Genomic DNA, 18921 nt, shown 5'->3' with positions numbered 1-18921 from the left:
CTTTTGTCTGTCAAGTTATCCAGCAAAGTCGACAACAGCAGCTCATTCCCTGGGCGACTGTTTTACTCTGTCTGTCACATTAACAAGGTGTCACAACTCAGCTCTCTCACAGCCATGTGAGACCGAAACAGACACACACACGATCAGACAGGCAATCCCCTGGCTCAGCCTCGTGAGACTGACACACATGTAAACACACATGCATTTAGTAGCATAAATAAGGTATTTTCATTGCATGGTATGAATCCATACAGATGCACACGGTTACGTGATGACACACACGAATGAGTTTCGGTATATCATTGTGAATTTGTGCATATACACTCAGTTAACCAAGGAGACACACAGAAGCTACAGTAGATACTCTGTGTTTTACAGAAACACTTGACAGAAATATGTACCCACACACACACACACACACACACACACACACACACACGCACAGTGTTGTTATCTGCTCTGTAACCATGAGCCACAGCTGTAATGCTAGTCAGTGGAAACCATGTGGGACAGGAGGAGACAGGAGAGGCACATCCTCAGCTATAACTGATGGTCAGGCTGGCAACCGAGCTCGGCTCAGCTCAACTTATGCATAATAAATGTTAATTCACAGCTCGGGACTCGTGCTCGGAGCTCTTTAAAGTCTTTTTGGGTGAAAATGTCTCCTTTCTCCGGACAGGATGGAAGCACAGCAACGGAAAATGAGATGGATTGTTATAATTCCTGCCACTTATAGCTTCAAACCCTTATGCACAGATGCCTGGTTCATTGCACTCGGTTCAGTGCTGCACACACACAATGTTAACACATATCTTTCATGAAAACAACTTAGAAGATCATTTTCTGTTAAAAAGTCTGAAAGAGCTCAAAAGAAAACAGTTACTTAGATTTTTGCATGCTGTAAAGAAAATGAAGACTTTATTAATCTGCACGCTTTTGTTGCTAACTGATATTGCACTAACTCGGCATCTTTATGTCAGCTGTGCTCAGTTTGAGACTCTTATATATGTGAATGCACTCAATCAACGAACCCTGAAAAAGAGAAACCTTTTTGTGTGGAGTTATCTTTCGGGCTGATAAATGTCTCTAAGTCGGGGTGATCCCGGGCTTTTTAGAGGTGATAATAGATGGTTAAAGTGTGTGAATCACATTGGCGGATTCGGAAATCCGCCGGGCTTTCAGCAATAATCGGTGTCCACCTGCAGTTGGGATTTGTGGCTCGACTCCAGCATCAAAGCTGAGCACGTTCCATGTGTTGTGCTGATATAGCCTGATTTCTTCCTCTCAATAATGGTCTCCGAGAGACTCCTGTCCAGCCCTGGAGCTGGTATAAAGCACAGCCCATCTGGTGTATTGGATACTTCCTTTCCCAAAGCTATATCTGTCTAATGGCTCCCTGTGGAAACAGCTTTTGTTCTTCGACAGGCTAATGGATGGCCAAGGTTACTGGAGTCACTGTTGTTAAGGTGAGGTTGTTGTGGTGATTGAACACTGAGCCAACATTCTTAAAGACCTGAGAGAATCCTGTGGAGTGGCCAAAGGTCTCTTTAAAATGCCCTCTGGTGACTACAATCCTTTTCACATAGTCTTGCTTGCACACACATGCATATGCTTGCACGATTGAACGAGTGATGAGAGCAATGAGCCTCTACGGAAGCCAGAGAGGGTTTTTTGTGAGGCTCTGAGAGTGCGTGGGAATTTTAGAAGCAAGAGACTCAGGTCGAAACAACCTTGTGGTTGAAAAATAAGCACAATAGCAGCTCCATGCTGCTGCTACCGCCATCCAGAGAGTAGGAGAAGGAGACATAACCACCTCTTCTCACACTGTGTGTCCCTAAATGTCTGCCTCTTATTGTCCACTCTGTTTTTCTTGCCTGCTTCATCTCTTTCTCTCTGCTCAGCTTCTCCATCAGTCTCCTGTCCCTTGCCAGATTTCATGGCATCATGGCAGGAGTAAGACTGCATGTACTCTCTCTTTGTATTTTTTTTTTCTTTTTCTGAGCTCTCTGAAATTACTTCCATTTAAAGTGTAGTAAGGCCTGTGGATAGATGATAGGAGAGAGACAGCGATGGCGAGGCAGAGACGGATGCATTTGTTCCATTATAAGTTGGCTTCTGCTCTTTGTGGAAGACTATGCCTCTAGGCCTTCATCATCTCTCCATATTTTCCTGCTCCTGTTGTCCTGTTCAGATTCCATAATGACAGAATTATACTAGTCCTTGATAATCAGTGTCTCCCTCTTGAACAATACCAGCAGCTTTGAGGTTATTAGCAAATGTAGCATAATTTGATGTGGAAAACAAGAAGCTTTTCAGTGTGCAGGAGTGTTTGCGAAGTCATGCCTGATGGCATTGTGTTGTGTAAAGTATCAGTTAGTGATTAACTCTGTTGCAAAGAAAAACTGGCCTTCATTGGATGAAATTGTGTCAGAAAATTGTTGAAAACAGCTTTGTGTAAGAGAACTGGACAAAAGGGGATAGGTACTGGGGTTTATAACTGCAGTAATTCACCAAACCAGTATTAAGGACTTAAGCAGCTTAATTGACTTTCCATTGAAACTTGGGGAGACAGCAATGATATAGCCATGACCTTGTACTGGTGAACCCCAGTGACTGAATGGTTTGAATCAGGTTTAATAAGGACAATGATCAAATGCAACATTTAAATCACATCTAATGTAGTCTGGTTTAAAGGCAACACTACATACATTTCTAAACTCAAAGTACTTCTGACTTGTTTTGATGGCACAGTGACATTCACTATGCACACCCCTGGAGCTGTCTTCTGCCCTGCAGCAACGTTAAATCATGTTTTTTTTTTTTGTTTCTTTTTTACACCCCAGTTTGGGGCAATACTTAACTACTGCATTTGGCATTATGGCACACATTGGCATTTTAGGCTACACACCATAGTGGATTCTTCCAAAAAAAAAAAAAAAAAAAAAAAAGCAAGAGGACATTATCGGTGACAGTGAGGAAAAGAAAGAGAGAAGGTGACAAAGCAACAGATTAGACAAGAGTCAAAATCAGGCTGACTTTTACCGGCTAAAGAGATCTCAGAGAAGAGACAGGATGAAAGATAGATGCTGAATTAGGCTTTGCTGAGGGGAACCAAAGGGAAGTAATCTGTCATCTTAATAGTGTTGCTTTGAAACATGAGAGACTAATGTTCCTTTGAATTGTAACTGTGGTCTTATCTGTAGTCATACAATTTTGTATAGAAGTAAAATATTTGTAACCACAACACCAAGAAACATTGAAAAACCCTGACACACTGAGCTGTCCAATGCAAGTTTTTATAAGCGCTAAACACCAATAAAAACAAACACTAGCAGCATGTAATTTTTTATCTGTTTGTAGGTTAAGCTCCTCATCATCATCTATTTTTCTGCTTCTTGTCCCCAACCTGGTTATTGCCTCTTGTGATGTTATATTTATCAGTATTTTATGTCTCTGCGCTTATTTTTTCATTTGATCAGTGTCCACCCAGTTGTGTCAGACATGCACGTAAGGATGAGTTTCAGAACAAACCTGTGGCAACCTCACAGACGAGCTAAACACATGCAGATCATGAAAAACGGCTTACTAAAGGGAAAAAGAAAAAGTATTAACTAAAATAAGCACATGGTTATACATTCATATCTACTTGCAAACTAAACACATCAAAGTATCAGGAACCACTGCAGCGCCGCCTGAGTTGATTGTATATACATTACATTACATGATTAGGAGCCTGTCAGTGAGTTAGCACCCCTGGTCAAAAAATCAGCTGATTATTTGCATACATTTTAAAAATATGTGTATATATGTGTGTATGTGTTATTTAAAATGGGAAATTCTCTTTGATTGGCAAAAAGCTGAGCCTGTAATTTCACCACAAAGTCAAGGGCTCATTGCAAACTTTTAGCTGTTTTTATTATGCATGCAATACAGAATAATGTCTGCTGCAACTTTCCATCATAAGTAGTTCCTCTCACTGCCCTTCACACTTTTAAAAAGATACTGCAAGTAAACAGCATAGGAAGTCTTGCCCACTGATTTCCCTTTTCAAAGTAATCTCTACGTACGCTTCCGTTCAAGCGAAACTCAGTGAGATGTCCGTAGTAACAACAGTTGCACTATCTTTGCTGTCCTTGTGCCACCCAAAAGGCTTTAATATGCAGCATATGAGTGCCACATAAATCAGCCTCTTGATGAATAATTGAGATGTCCTCGCTGACACTTTTTTTATTTTTATTTTTTTAAAGATGTGTGCACCGCCACTATCAATGGACTGTCACCCCCCCCCCCCCCCCCCCCCCGCTCCAGAGAAATGCGAAGTGTGAAATGTGTTAGCACCTTTAATTTCTATGTCAGCCATTGGATATGGCTGAGTTAACTTGGGAGACTTGGCAGTTGCTAAGGCAGTAAGCTTTACATCCAAACCTGCTCTGTGTGAGTCGCTCTGATTAGCCGGAAGCTTAAACCTCATGCTGCTGGGCTGCTTGAGCTATGCAGATGAGGCAATCCATACATATGTATTACTGGGAACTGAGTGCATGCTCATACATGGTTTAACACTCTGGTCTTGAATATAGGTAATGCCGGTCATGATCTCTTTAGACTGTGTGTGTTGTCGTGCCTGTGCTGTGGTTGCAGCGACGACTGGCTGGTGACGGGGGGGAGATGAGTATTATTCTGATGATTGTAATGATGAATGTTTTACAAAGATGATGATGATAATTGCCATCGTGTTGGTCGTACATCTATCAGCCATAGATTAAACCCCTTCCGGAAGGCAGGAAGGCTGCTTTCACTGGCTCGCTCTGCAGCACTGGGACCTCATCAGCTTCACTGTAATTTACATTACATTTTCATTCTAGCCACCATCATCAGCCCTCTTATACAGAGCGGTTCATCATAAGGAAGATTGAGCTTCAGCATCTTTTCAATGGCATTTGAAAACACATTGTAGTTGATAGACGTGTGCCGGCAGCAGCAGGGCTTGAAGCTATGACTAGCCAGGTTGCGAGCCAGAACGCAGAAAACTGTTGAGTCTCTTATACAGCTGCAACGAATACGCTCCTCAGGTAGAGCTGCTGCAGGAATCTTGACATGAGAATTACTAAAAGTCTAAAGTTTATCAACTGTATTTCTAGAAATGCGTAACAACATGACAGGATTAATGTTGTTACAGAGTATTCAGAATTAAGCAGCATATTACTGCTGCCAGATGCAAAGATATTCCTCATTTTCTTGTTAGTTTAACAAGTTGGATTGTTAAATTGTTAGTCGAGGCAAATGGCTGCCCTCCCTGAGCCGGGTTCTGCTGGAGGTTTTTCTTCCTGTTAAAAGGGAGGTTTTTTCCTTCCGACTGTCGCCTCATGCGTGCTCAGGATGGGACAACTGGATTGAAGTCATGATTTGATGCAATCAGTTGGTTTCTATTAGCTAGGCTATTTATGAATTAGCTTGAACTGATGTGTCTGTAAAGTGCTCTGAGACGACATTGTTGTGAAGTTGCTCTACACAAATAAAGCGGAAAAGAATTTAATTTAATGCACAACAGTTGCACATTATAAATGATGGTAATTAAAACCAGGATCCGACATTGGTTAAATCATGTCTGCTGGCCTGGGTTTAGTTTCTGGAAGGTGTTTTGCTCGTTTCCAGAGGAATTTCCTTCCATTTTCATTTAACTGGACCGTCGTCTTTGTCCCAGCATCAGGTTTTGGACTGAAGTACATCTGACACTATGACACTGTCCGTGTGTTTACATGGGAGTTTTAATTCCTGTTTAATTCCGAACAAAAGTTAATTCTGCTTTAAACTGATGAAAAACGACCATGTAAACACTTAATTCCTAATGCAAATTTTTATTCGGAATTAAACTTAATTCCAATGTAAGTGGCTGGTTTATTCACATTTTAATCATGAAATATTTAATTCCTCTGTCATGTAAATCTTCAATTCCGCTCTAAGTTAATTCCGGTCGTTCTGCACATGTTCATTACCTAGTTCTGTCCCGATGACGGGCGTCTTTTTGCCTTCCGTGTTCGGTGGTCTATCTTTCTTCATCCTCTCAGATGCTGCAACAAATGGAGTAGTATGCTCGTTTTGAGCTGGTATTTCAAAATTATAATAAAAATTGTGGCGAAACTGGTACTTATTATGTAGTTTTTACAAGTTACGACTGAAAAGACGAGAAGCAGGGAGCCAGCATTGTTTTTTTCCGGCATATATCATATGTCACGTGCACCCTCTGTCCAATCAGAACCCTTCCCAACCCGCCGCTTTAAAGAGGAATTAAGTGAGGATGTGTTTCATGTAAACATTCATTCAGAAATATAATCTTTATGTATACTCGTAAGAGAATTAAGTTAATTCCAAATGATTTAATTCCGAATTATTAATTCGGATTAAATTAAATTCGGATTTTAAGAATTAAAAAACACCATGTAACTGTACCCAATGATGCTCTGACACTGCACGCAAAAAAAAAAAAAAAAGATCATAGATGTAAGTAAAGCTGAAATTACAGCAGAAATGTTGCTGTTTTTGGTGAGATGACACTGCAATCATAAAAACAGGATTTTAGTCGAATGGAGCGAAAGTCTGAAAAATGATTTCAGTGACTGCAAGTTGACACGGAGTCTTAATGGTTGCTTTTAGTCACAATTTCAGATGTGTTTAACCAGCTGACAAAAACATTGGTGAATATGTGAATTAGAGCAGCTGAATGTAAATTCTGTTGTGTTAATATACACTTATGCCTGTCTTTTTTTTTTTTTTTTTTTAACAAAATATACAAAAAGATTTAACTTAATGTGAGTGGAGTGTCCTGATCCCTTTAAGTCCTGTATAAGCAAATACATGCAGAGGTGGTTTGAACATTATCTGGGCGTGTTGAGCAGAAAATATGCCCGCTGTTTAGCTTGTTATATGCACGTGCAACCAGCTAAGTTGTGAGTGTAAATGTTTACACAGCTACTTTTTACTGTATTGTAGACGGTATTATAAAGCCCTTTCAACAAGTACAACCTGTCAGGTCTTTGAAACTTTCTGTCTCTTCTGCTGAAGTCGACTGTGTGACTTTTTATGGTGCTCGTGATGACAAACTGCGCTTCAAACATCCACAAAAATACACACAGCAGCCATGATAATCATGTGTAAGATGAGTGTGTTTGCATGTATTTCTAAAGTCCTATTCCAAAGCATTGAAGCTCCTTTGCTTTGCCAACCAGCTCTTGTCATGCCTGCCATTTATTTAACTTGGGTAAAATTTCTGACGGAAAACAAATGACGTAAAACCTAACCTTTAGGACTACATCTCATATTCCAGCAGCTACGAGCCAAAATGAGCGGGGATACCTCCAGAGAGTGGTCCACAGAGGTGTAAACCATTAACTGGTGACCACATTTTGGAGGATCTGATCTTTGATGTCAGCACCTCTCAGCTTTTACTTTTTTTTTTTTTTTTTTTTTTTTGTCAAATTCCTGAAAGATGCCCAGCAGTCATATCTGAAGTTATCCTGTGATTCTTCATCAGTGTTCTGCCCTCCTGTAAAACTTCAAAGGTGTGACCTCAGCAGGTGGAAATGTGATGTGAGAGGGGGAAAGGGAAGCGTCTCTCTCTCTCTCTTCCGTTGGAAAGGTGGAATCAGAATTAGGATGTTGGTGATATCTCTTTGAGGGAGAGTGTGGTGATCTCTGCTTCAGCCTCCAGACATTTGATATGATCTTGAGGAAAGAACATTATTTGTCAGTTTCCCTCTTCTCTCTCTCAGCTCTTCTCACATCTTTCCCGTCTTACTCTCGATTTATATTTACCTTTTTTTTGGTCTCTATAATTGACTTCTTCTCTGTCTATCTCATGCTTCATTTTCCTTATCGCTCCACTCTTACTCTCTTTCCTATTCAGCTCTGCTGGGCTCTACATCCTCTGTTTTCCACCCTTGCCTCTGAATGATTTGTTCGCCGACTTCCTCACCAGGCTCACAGCTCTTTCACAAGCCCTGTCAGTGACTCACTGGCTTATATGAAAGAGGGGAGAGACAGAGTGTCCTTCCATGACTGAAGTTTTAGTCAAATGTCTGAGAAGGGTCAGATGACAAAGATGGCTGCTGAGAGGAGTGATAGAGAAAGAGAATAAGGTTAGCTGTGATAAAAGACAGTGATGTGAATTGCATCTAGTCCTCTTTTTCTCCTGTTTCAGCTGCAAACAGCTTTTCCAAATTGGTCTGCAACCTACAGAATAATGATTTTGTATCTGGTTTCTGTCCTTTGTTTTAAAGGACTTAAACGAGAGTCATTAAAAGTCTGTTAGAAAGTCTGCTTTCTATTAGTAAACAAGGAGGTAGAGCAGGAACATAGAAGGGCCCTTCAGTGCATTAATTCATCCTGAGAGGGGAGTAAATTTCCACCCAGAACCTTCAATGAGTGTTTAACCTCCTGACATTTTGTGCCCGAGTGTGTACTCATCAGCAGTGTTCAGACCCACACGTCTCCATCCTTTCTGTGGAAAGCATTTATCCACTTTCTTCTTGCTGCACATCCCCGTTTTATCATTACACGCCTCAGCTTATGATTGCTTTTTTTCCCTGTAGGATTTTAGAAAATTACACTGAATTGGATTAAATGGGTATAGAATATGACTGGAATATGGATTTGCCATCTTTCATGCAATCTTTTGACATTTAACAGGCTGTATTGAGGCTAACTGCAATGCTCTTAACGTGCAATTAATTCGGATTCAGCATTGTCATTTTCCTGAATCGTATGTAAGTCCTACTTTAACTTGATGTTTCTTATATGTTAAAAAAAAAATATATATATTTACACCATAGATATGATATGAAACCAGTTGTGCAACGATATTTTTGGTGAATAATTTTCTATTTTAAGTGAAACTTTTTATGTTTTACAGTATCACATTGGATCAATCCTTTTTTTAAAAATTCAAAACTGCTTCTACCTAAATTCTGTCTGATATTATTGGCCGATATCAACAATGAAATGCAATATCAGCAATTATAGATATAGTTTTTTCATTTTTAATGACATACCTTTTACACAACATGCACATATTATATATATAAAAGTCTTCAGCTAAGTCTCTTCTGCCTACAAATGTCAAAATATAAGAGATGTCATGTATAGTTATCAAGATATTTTTGTTTGATTGTCACAACTTGCTCCAAAAATATGGGTATCGGTTGATATTGGTATCAGTAAAAAGGTCAATATTGAACATCCCTACTAAATTTGGTGTAAATTAACAATCAATAGATCATGGGTCTACTTTTTAAAATAGAGCTCCTTCAAATATACGTAAAAAGGAACTTTTTTCAATTCAAAAACTTCAAGAAACCCATTTTATGCTCAGTGGCGATGATGAAATCTTTGTTAGAAACTCTGCCAACAATTGCAATGCATCAGTATGCATGATTTTCAAGATTTTGACAATTTGGCGCAGCTGAATTGCACCAGAGAATTAGTCATTTTCAGCTCAGTGGGAGAGCTTTCTCTAAAATGGACATTTGTAGGCATCATGCCTCTGAAGCCATTTCAATTCTTCAAATTCTACATCCATTCTACTTTTGTTTGCAGTTTTTGTCTCTGATATATTCATTTTAAATGCCACATCTGCATTCTGATGTTGGATATGCACATGCTGTCTGCAACCCAGCATCTTTTTATTCAACAAAAACTCAGTGTCATCAGAATTCTGTCTTTTGAATGCGTCAACGTTCGTTTAGGGGCCTGATAGCAGATGGAGTCCTGTTTGCTTGTGTGATTTGTGGAATGATGTGACATTTTCTTCAATTCAAGGTGATAGAGGAAACAGAATGAATCCCTTTTTACCTTGAGATGGTAAAATGTGTGCACACTCTCTTTTGGTTTCATGTATTACATTTTAATGAGAAGATGTGAAGCTGGAACAGCAGCGGCTTCCTTTGTCACATTTTACAAACTATAGAAGCGGCAGATCTATTCATGTGCGCTCTGTGTATTCCCAGTTATTAGGAAAATGTACAAGATGTAAATGCGATAGATTGTAAATTTCACTTTGGATTTGCCAAGCTGTTTTCTTTGTAAGTCGCGCTACTTAAAGGAACAAATTGAAGGTGACGCGGTTGATTGGGTAGATTTGTGTGGTTATATTTGGTGTTTGTTTTAAAAGCTCACCTCTTAGTTGTGATTCTCCACCAGTCGTCCTCAATTATAGAAGAAATACAGGAAATGCAGAGCTCTGCACTCTTATCAGCTCAAATAAAAAGTGTTTGTAAGAAGTTATTTATAGAGATGTGGAGTTAGATGCCCTTCAGTATTGTTACATACTCAGTTGGGACAAGCTGCGGTGAGAGTTTTACCGGACCATTTAATTGGACCATCGTCACAGTTTAGATGCATGGGAGAGGAGTTGATTTTTGGGTTGAAAATCTTCTCTTTTCCAGTTCTAGAAAAACTAGAACGGTGTTTGAAAGCAGAATGTAATGATTTGCAAATCCGCCAAAACCAGCTTTTATTCCTAATAGAATATAAACAACATATCAGATGTTGAAACGGGGGCATTTTATTGTTTCGGGATAAAATATGATCTCATTTTGAATTTGTTAGCAACTTGTTTTAAAATAGTTGGAGCAGGGGGATGTTTACCGTTGTGTAGCATCTTCTCTTGTTTTAACTTGGAAACATCTCAGCTGAGGCCAGTTGTGGAGTTTTATCAGGAAAATGTCTCATTCTCGTCTGAAGCAGGATTCCAGCTGCTCAACAGCTCTGAATCTCTGTTGTCGGATCTTTTTGTTTCCTTTTGTTTCAAATTTCTTCTGTTGGTGAAGGGTTTGGACTGCCGGCAGGCCAGTTGAGCACCTGGACTCTTCTCCTGCACAACGTGATGTAATGGATGCACTCTATGGTTTAGCTTGGTCTTGCTTAAATCTGCAAGACCTTCCCTGTGATGAGATGGGAGCAGATAACAAACAAACCTAATGTTTCCTATTTTTCAGTCATGGATATGGCATCTATGGTTTGCAGAAAGAATTTTGAATATGGATTCATCTGACCACAGAACCATTTTCAGCCTATTTTAAAGAAGCTTTGGAGAAAAAATGGTGGTGGAGTGCTTTCACCTGCATTTATAAACTGCATGGCAAAGTATATCTGAAGACAGTGATGACTGGGTTTATGAGTCCATGCAGTGATTTCCTGGTTAGAACCACCTTGTTAACGGTGCTAATACAGTGCTAGCTAACTAGGGTTTTTGAAGAAGAAAATGTTATATTCCATTACCAGGTTGAGTTTGGACCAAGCCTACACAAATAGGATCAAACCATGTGTGTGTTGTTCTGATCCTCAGAAGCTGCTGTCCTACAGGTTTTCGATGTTTCTGCCTTCTACACACCTGACTCAGCTTAATGTATCCTTACCAGGCTTTGGCAAAACTTAACAACACACTGTTGAGTCATAACAGCAAGACAAATTAGGTTCTTTTTGTGATTTTATTTTTTTCTTCTAGTGCCTCATCAATGAATCCATTAAGTCAGTTAATCAGAAGCCCATACTGGGGTTTTGTGCATCTGCTTTTGTTTTTGTTCCCGCAGCAGAGGAGTTGCGATTATTTTGGTACATCCCACTGCCTCATCTCGCTCATGTAATGGAAGTTGTCCCACTGGTTGTTTTCTTTGTGGACTCATTCAGTCTTTCGTCAGTCATTAAATCAGACCTTTTTGTTCCCATTAATCATTTTTCCATTTGTATCTTCAAAAAAGGCAAATATCCTGAATAAAGCAGCCTTCTTTCTCTCATCCTCATCACTCCTTATTCAGTTGCAACTCACTTTTTCATTTATTTCTTTTTTTCAGTTTTTTTTTTTCTTCAATGTTCCTTATTGAAGCCTTTGGTTGTCTTCTCTCTCTTCCTGTATTTGTTTCCAACACTCAGATTTCTTGTCTTTTCCTCATCTTCATCTGCTCGCTCCTGTCTCTTTACATTGCCTGGACTAGTCAGGAGCAGCTGCTGTCTCATGGCATACAGGTGTTGTGAAGTCCCAGACGTGGCATCCACATCGGACTTCAGTTTGGATGATAGTAACGGATAAAAAGGGAGCGACCTCCACAGAATCACAATGCTATCATGGCGAAACGGCGTATTGTTTGCTTGAAAGGAAAAGGGCACATTGATGCCTTTTTGCTCCTCTTACTGGCCTCTCTCCCAACTCCTCTAAATGGCTTCTATTTTCTGCCTAATTAGGCAAATGGTTTGGCCAACAATGATCTGTGAAGAGGAGGGGATGATGATACAATGCTCTGCTGCCTTTGCTTCGGATTGAGGTGGTTGGCTCCCTTCTTTTGCTCATTCCCTATCTCTTACCAAGTGCAGGCCGAGCTCACTGATCTTACACACTTTATGGAGCCTCTTTATAAGTTGAGGTCAGTTACTGTTGTTTTTTTAGTGGTTGTATTTTGCAACACTCTTGTTCCTTCTGCTTGCATTTCCTTATCGACTCCAGTAGTTTGTGTATTTATCTGGTCGAAGCTGCTCAGAAACGGAGAGATTTTGGCACCTAATTTCATACTGATTGTAGCTTCTGTTACTTGACATTTTGGTGATATCACGCATTGGTCAAAGAGCAAAATTGTGTATTTTGAGCCTGTGCCTGGTTGTCGCTTATAATGAAGAGACCGAGTGGAAAGTCTGAAAATCTCTATGGGCCTCATGTGGTGTTGGAAATGGGTTTGCAGACAGTTTTCACCACAGCCAGAGCTCCTACAGTCCGCCTGTCTGACAGATCAGCAGTCCAGGGTCTTCTCTGGGAGGTACAGCAGGCTGAGAGACGACATTATCATCTGCACTTTCTGCATTTCTCAGTTGTGGCTCACAACTAATCCCATTTCCACCTGCTGATTGGAATACCCTCAGGCTAAAGAGCCAGTTAAATGTCAAGCAAAGAAAAAGCAGCAATTACATCTTCAGAGGATTTCTCTTTCAGATCTTTTTCTGAAGTTATTTCACGCTTATGCGAGGACCTATTTCCCTCTGCAGCCATCATGCTGAAAGGCACAGAGATGTAGAGGAGGTTTGACTGTCTTGCTCTGCAGTTTGTACGCTTCAGGCACTGAACATTTAACATTTCACACATGTGGTTAGAAACTTTGAATCATGCATTGTGCATGGTGTACAGGGACTCAGACCTCAGACCAGGTTGTGGTTCCTGTGGTTTTCTCTAATCCTGGTTGAATGAAACAACCTGTTAGCCCCTTTACATCCACTGGACAAAAAAAATGAATTAACAGTTTTCCATTCAACTACCACCTTGTTACTACATCACTTTCAGTGTTGTTATATTTCTGTCTGCTCATCAGATATTATTAGATCTAAAGGGATTAATCAAAGTCTTGTTTTTACTGATAATTTCTAAAATGACAAGAAAAGACTGTAGATATAAACTGAGTGCTTTTGAGTCATTTTGGTGGCACTTTGACATTTATTACACATTTCTGCAGCCTACATTGCCCAGCAGAATCCCACGGCTGAAAAACTGTATGTAACAAGTTTGTTTGGCTTTACATGTCCATGTCACATACCAGCAACTGGATATCAACATATTGGATGTTTGGGCGCACATAAAAAACAGAAAAGCTGATCAGAAGAAAAAAGAAAAAAAAAAGGAGAGTGACTGAAAATATTGCACTGACTTTTCCTGGCTGAAGGGAGTTCAGAGGAGAGACAGGATGCGAGGTAAATGCTGAGTCAGCGATTTGGATGTGTCAGATTTCAGGAGGAGAGTCTTAATCTATAACTTTCAGAAATGCACATAAAGAGCTTCAGGTTCCTGGACACAAGACTGTTTTCATGTACATTTTCAATTTAAACCATAAAAACAAAGAAAATGTCAGTTTCAGTGAAGCCAGGATTGTATTTCTGCTGTTGGGGTTAATGTTTGCAGTAAGCTGGATCCAGACCTAAAATATTAGAAAAAAAGTTCAACATTAGAAAAAAGTTTCAGCAAAACATTATAAAATCCTTTGTTGAAATCAGATAATGATTGTAGTGAAATAATGATAATAAATATTGTTTGCATCCTGCGGATTGTGATTTGACTTTGTATAAAAGGAAAAGTAATTGTTACTGGACAAAAGTAGTGCTAGTGTTATAAGATATGTGAATTATAGCATTGGCAGCTAGTTTTGTTGAATAATTAACTGGGGATGGACTAAATAAGTTTAGGCTTCTGCCTTTTCCTTTTCAGACATTTATGTGGTGTCTTTTGTTTATTTCATTTTTACATTATTAATTTAAAATAAACTAAAAAATGAATGTCAGGGGGACTAAATTTCACTTATTCTGTCTTTGACCCCTGTTTGTATTATTTCACCACACGTAACATCGGGAACCATGACAACCTAAGCTGTATCTCAGGACAGATTAAATGACAAGCTTTGATGCTGCTGGATGATCTGGACTAAATACAAACACATTTGGGCGTCCAGTCTTACTGCATTATTTCCTTTTGTTTTTATTAACATAAAAATCAAATAAAGTTTTTGGAAAACTTGAATGGAAAACCAGCAATTATTCTTGGATCATTAATGGAAAGAAAACCAGCTAACTGAAAAAATAATATATATATATTTTTTTTTACCAACACGATGAGTCACGCGCAACTTTGATCTCTGTACATGTTTTTGTGTCGACATGCAGAAAATACAGAACTATTTAGAACTAAAGTAAACTGACAGTAAAGTGAAAGAAAACAACATTATTGTGTCATCTATTTTTTTCATTTTCAGTTTGGAACAAATTGCAATTATATGTGAAACTATTATGTTGCATGTTAATCCTGTTGCACATTATATAAATAACATCATGCTTCTATATATTTATTCCTTTTTAGTGTTGTCCATTATGTAATAAATATAAACTGAAAAACTGCACAACCCATTTCAACAACATTGTGGTCGATGCTTCAGACTAAAGCGCCATCGCTCCTGCATTAGGAATGTTTTTGTCTATTTGTTTATTTTCTTCTAACTTTATTTTACTTTCCAGTTCTGAAAAGTCTTGATTTTTTTTCCTCACGCTGGTCATTTTTATACTTCTATAAAATATTTCTCATTTTGGAAGTATTATTGAATTAAGTAAATCCCTTTTGTGATCATTATTTGAACTAATATTCAGTATGACACAATCCTGAACATTTATGATAAAAATACAGACATATTAGCAGATGTTTAGCTGTAAGAGATTTTGCCACCCTTAAAGCATGATCTATTTACACTTTCCTTTTCCCCCCCGACAGGATTTTATCTCTTCAGTGTTCATTTCCGCTTGTTACTCCTTAGTGAAGGTCGTTCTAGCTCAGATGAAGCAAATACATAGATGGCCGAGCATTGGCGTTAAATATGCATGAAAGTTCATCTCCTCGTAAACAGGTGATCTTCTGCGTTGAAATGAGCAATTTACAAGTCCAGGAGGTGGACGTAATGTATCCCAGTGATGAATCAGTTGTGGAGGCAGAGCCAACCTTCTGTTCCTACATCAGTCTCTGTAGGTGAAGGTGCAGCACAGAAACTTCATCAAACATGTGCCGTTATGATTAAGAAAATATATTTCCTGGACATTTCCCTTTGCTACGATGTGGCCAGAAGCTGAAAACTAGCGAGTTTGTACCTGGTAGGGTACATTTTTATTACAAATGGCGGGCATGTCAAATAAGGAAATTATGGCAATCTTACATGTTTTTTTTTTTTTTAAAACAGGCTTTTACTTCAGCAGCCGTGGCTGAAATTCCCTTTTTAACACTGACTTTTCTGCGGTCACGTTCTCATTAAATCATTAATTTCCCCCTTACATCTTCTTACAAGCCATTTACATACTAACAATAGGACTGTGTCCATCACAGCTGAGCTTTCAACATCAGACAAAAACCATCAACTCATTTTCCACAAGATCCCTCTGAACTGTTATTAAAGGCCCTGTCACTGTGTGAGGACGGGTTTTGTTGAACCTATCAAAGTCATGGTGCTCAAATATTAGGAGAGCAGTTTGGATGTTACCAAGATTTTTGACAGAGATAATGATGGACGGTTTGTGATTGGGAACAGGGAGGAAGCTGGGAGCTGATGTGGCTATCGGGGGTTTCGGCTTGTTGCGCTAACGCTGCTGTATGTGGGGAGCTTCTTAATGTCTGTAGGCATCCAGGCGCTGTGGAACTGATGTCATCTTCTTAATTTGCTAATGCAGCTTTTTTAATTTAAGCTCAGCACACTACACAAGGTTGTATACAGTCCCAGTAATGACAGAAATATGTGTCCAAGCACTTTAAAATAAAGAGCCATGAGCAGAACATTTAGATCATTTTCAGATCCAGACACATGAAACTTCATGTGTGCATTGTTGCAGAAATTTTAAGTCTAAATTGATGACAGAACCTCGGTTTCTATTCATCTTGTGGAACTTCAGCAGCATCTCGACTTATCTGTCACAGCTGCTGAAATCTTTGCAGTAGACACTTTGGCGAAGTAACAAAGCCTCAGCTGGGGCTCTTATTTTAATGGCAGTCCAAAAATGCCACATGTTTTATGTTTGTTCCGCTGTCTAGACGGCCCTGCAGTATCTGTGCTGACAGAGGATGACAAAACAAAGCGACTTTCCCCTCAATCCTCAAAAATGTGGTCGTTATCTGCTTGCTCCTGTGTCAAAACCTGTCTGAGGTTGATGTGAGCTTCGAGTTGTTGTGAGTTGGCTGGTTGCATCGATTGCATGTGCCAATGTGGTTTTTTTTTTTTTTGGTAAATCAAGACAAAGAATGATGACGAAAGACGCTGAAGCTGTCGTGCACAACATTAGCTAGCCTGTAATCATGCAAATATTACCTGTAAAAGTTTGTAAAAACATTAACAGTCTCAATGGGGATAAAAAATACAGATGTTTTTGTCTAACTATTGAAATGTTCAGCTGTGTTTTTACTTTTTTTTTTTTATTTTTTATTTTTTTGAAAATTTTTAATATAAGAGGGGTTTAAGGTGTCGATCTTGCCTGCACACCCATCCTGAGTGGACATGTTTAATTTGACTAAAATCTAACCCAACTGAGATAGTTTAGTTTCTTATGATGAACCCAATCCTCCACTCTGCACATCATTCTGATAATCTGATCCCAGACACCAAAAGACAAAGGTCCGGCGTTCAGAGCTGCGAGTCACAGCAACAGTAGGACTTGTTGTACTTGTTCATACAACTAGACCTAGAATACTATGGATATGTAGTTGACAAATCTGCAGCATGTCGGTATGACACAAACATCTCTAATGTTTCCACCGCCTTGTTCTGCCATGAAGAATTTAGGCAGTTCTTAAGTTAAAAGGCATCCAATCCTGCTAAATGTAAGGTGGACCTAATAAATTACACAGTCAGTGTATGTAAGAAGTTGCTCCTGAGATGCTTTTATCGTTCACTGCTAACTTCCACTTTGGTAAAAGCAGAGCTGTCAGTAGGAGGCATTAGATGCGATAATTGTGTAATTACCAGGATGAAAGCACAAACTTTTACAGTCTCTCCTTCAAGCAAACAAAGTGTTGTACCCATTTATACACTGGAAAAGTAGCATAAATACTTGTGTGAAGAATGAGCAGGAGAGGCGAGGTTAGTCCTTGCTTACTTCCCCCCACCTATGGCTAGTCAGGGTCTGAAGTTGGTGTGAATGGCAGATTGTTAGTTTTGCAGAATTGCAGGAAGCAGCATTGTTTCTAATGACAGAAATGCATCAAAGGAGGATATTATTAGAGAATATATTCATTCATTCATTTTCCTAAATGTTTAATTCAATGAAGGGTTGCAGGGAAGCTGGAGCCTATCCCAGCAGTCATTGGGTGAAAGGCAGGGTACACCCTGGACAGCTCACCACTCCATCGCAGGGCCAGATAATAAAATTATTGATAATAATTAATATTAGATCTTTAAATAATAATTCATATAATGAATTATTATAACATCTATCCATCCATCCATTTTTGTAACCACTTAGTCCAATTCAAGGTTGCAGGAAGCTGGAACCTATCCCAGCAGTCATTGGGCGAAAAGCAGGGTACACCCTGGACAGCTCGCCAGTCCATCACAGTGCCATTATTATGATATAAAAATTAATTTTAATATTAGATACTATTATTAGATTATAGTTAGGATATTAGACTCTTAGGACACCTTTTAGTGTGATCCGTTTCTTAACTTTGTTAGTGAGCTGTTATTTTGCAGCTTTTAGATGTTTCCCTTCTCCAACACACCTGAATCAAACGGCTGAATCCCCTCATGTGCATGTCGCAGAGTTCTGCAGAGGTCTGTTCATGAGCCATTTATTTTATTCAGGTCTGTTAAGGAAGTGATGCATCTAAAGGTGCAGGGCAGCAGCTCTCGAGGCCTTGACTTGGGCACCCCCACTTTGGAGTGACTGGCTGTGACGGTTCAACCAGGCAGCTCAGCAGGAATCTGCTTGTCTCGAAGAAAGAAAAACAACTGATGCTTATTCACCTTCATCTGATCCGAAGCCCCGAGCGAGGCTTTAAAACGAGACTTCCTGTTAGGAATATACAGTTGTACGTTTCTGCTTACGGTGTGTTGATGTAGGTTTTTGATCTTGTTTAGTTTCTGACACGCCTGGCAGGGACGGAGCTAATACAGCGTACATTAAAGTGATTTTTAAATCACTTTCTGTTTTCACTGATTTGAATCAAGTCGGTTTTGTGTGAAAGTGTGTATGTGCTTTTTTTTTTTTTTTTTTTTGTGCATTTTGAATCTTCAGAGGCTTTTGTCATCACCCTTTTGTCTGTCTGTGCTGCCTGTTTTGTGGTGTGAGAAGAGAGCCCGGCTCCCCCTCTCCTGCTCCCTCTCTTTCCTGTAATAGGCTCATCTTTCCTTCTCTCCGCACTCCCCCCATCTTTCATGA

The 18921-nt window shown here is 39.4% G+C and overlaps 1 protein-coding gene across 1 annotated transcript in view; it reads left to right on the top strand.

Annotated features, from left to right (window-relative positions):
* Nucleotides 1-18921, top strand: part of snx29 (sorting nexin 29) — a 172821-nt gene that overhangs the window by 121395 nt on the left and 32505 nt on the right. The window lies entirely within an intron of this gene.

This window comes from Telmatherina bonti, assembly GCF_933228915.1.
Source record: "Telmatherina bonti genome assembly, chromosome: 21".
Classification (NCBI taxonomy): domain Eukaryota; kingdom Metazoa; phylum Chordata; class Actinopteri; order Atheriniformes; family Telmatherinidae; genus Telmatherina; species Telmatherina bonti.
This window is presented reverse-complemented; position numbering and strand designations above follow the sequence as displayed.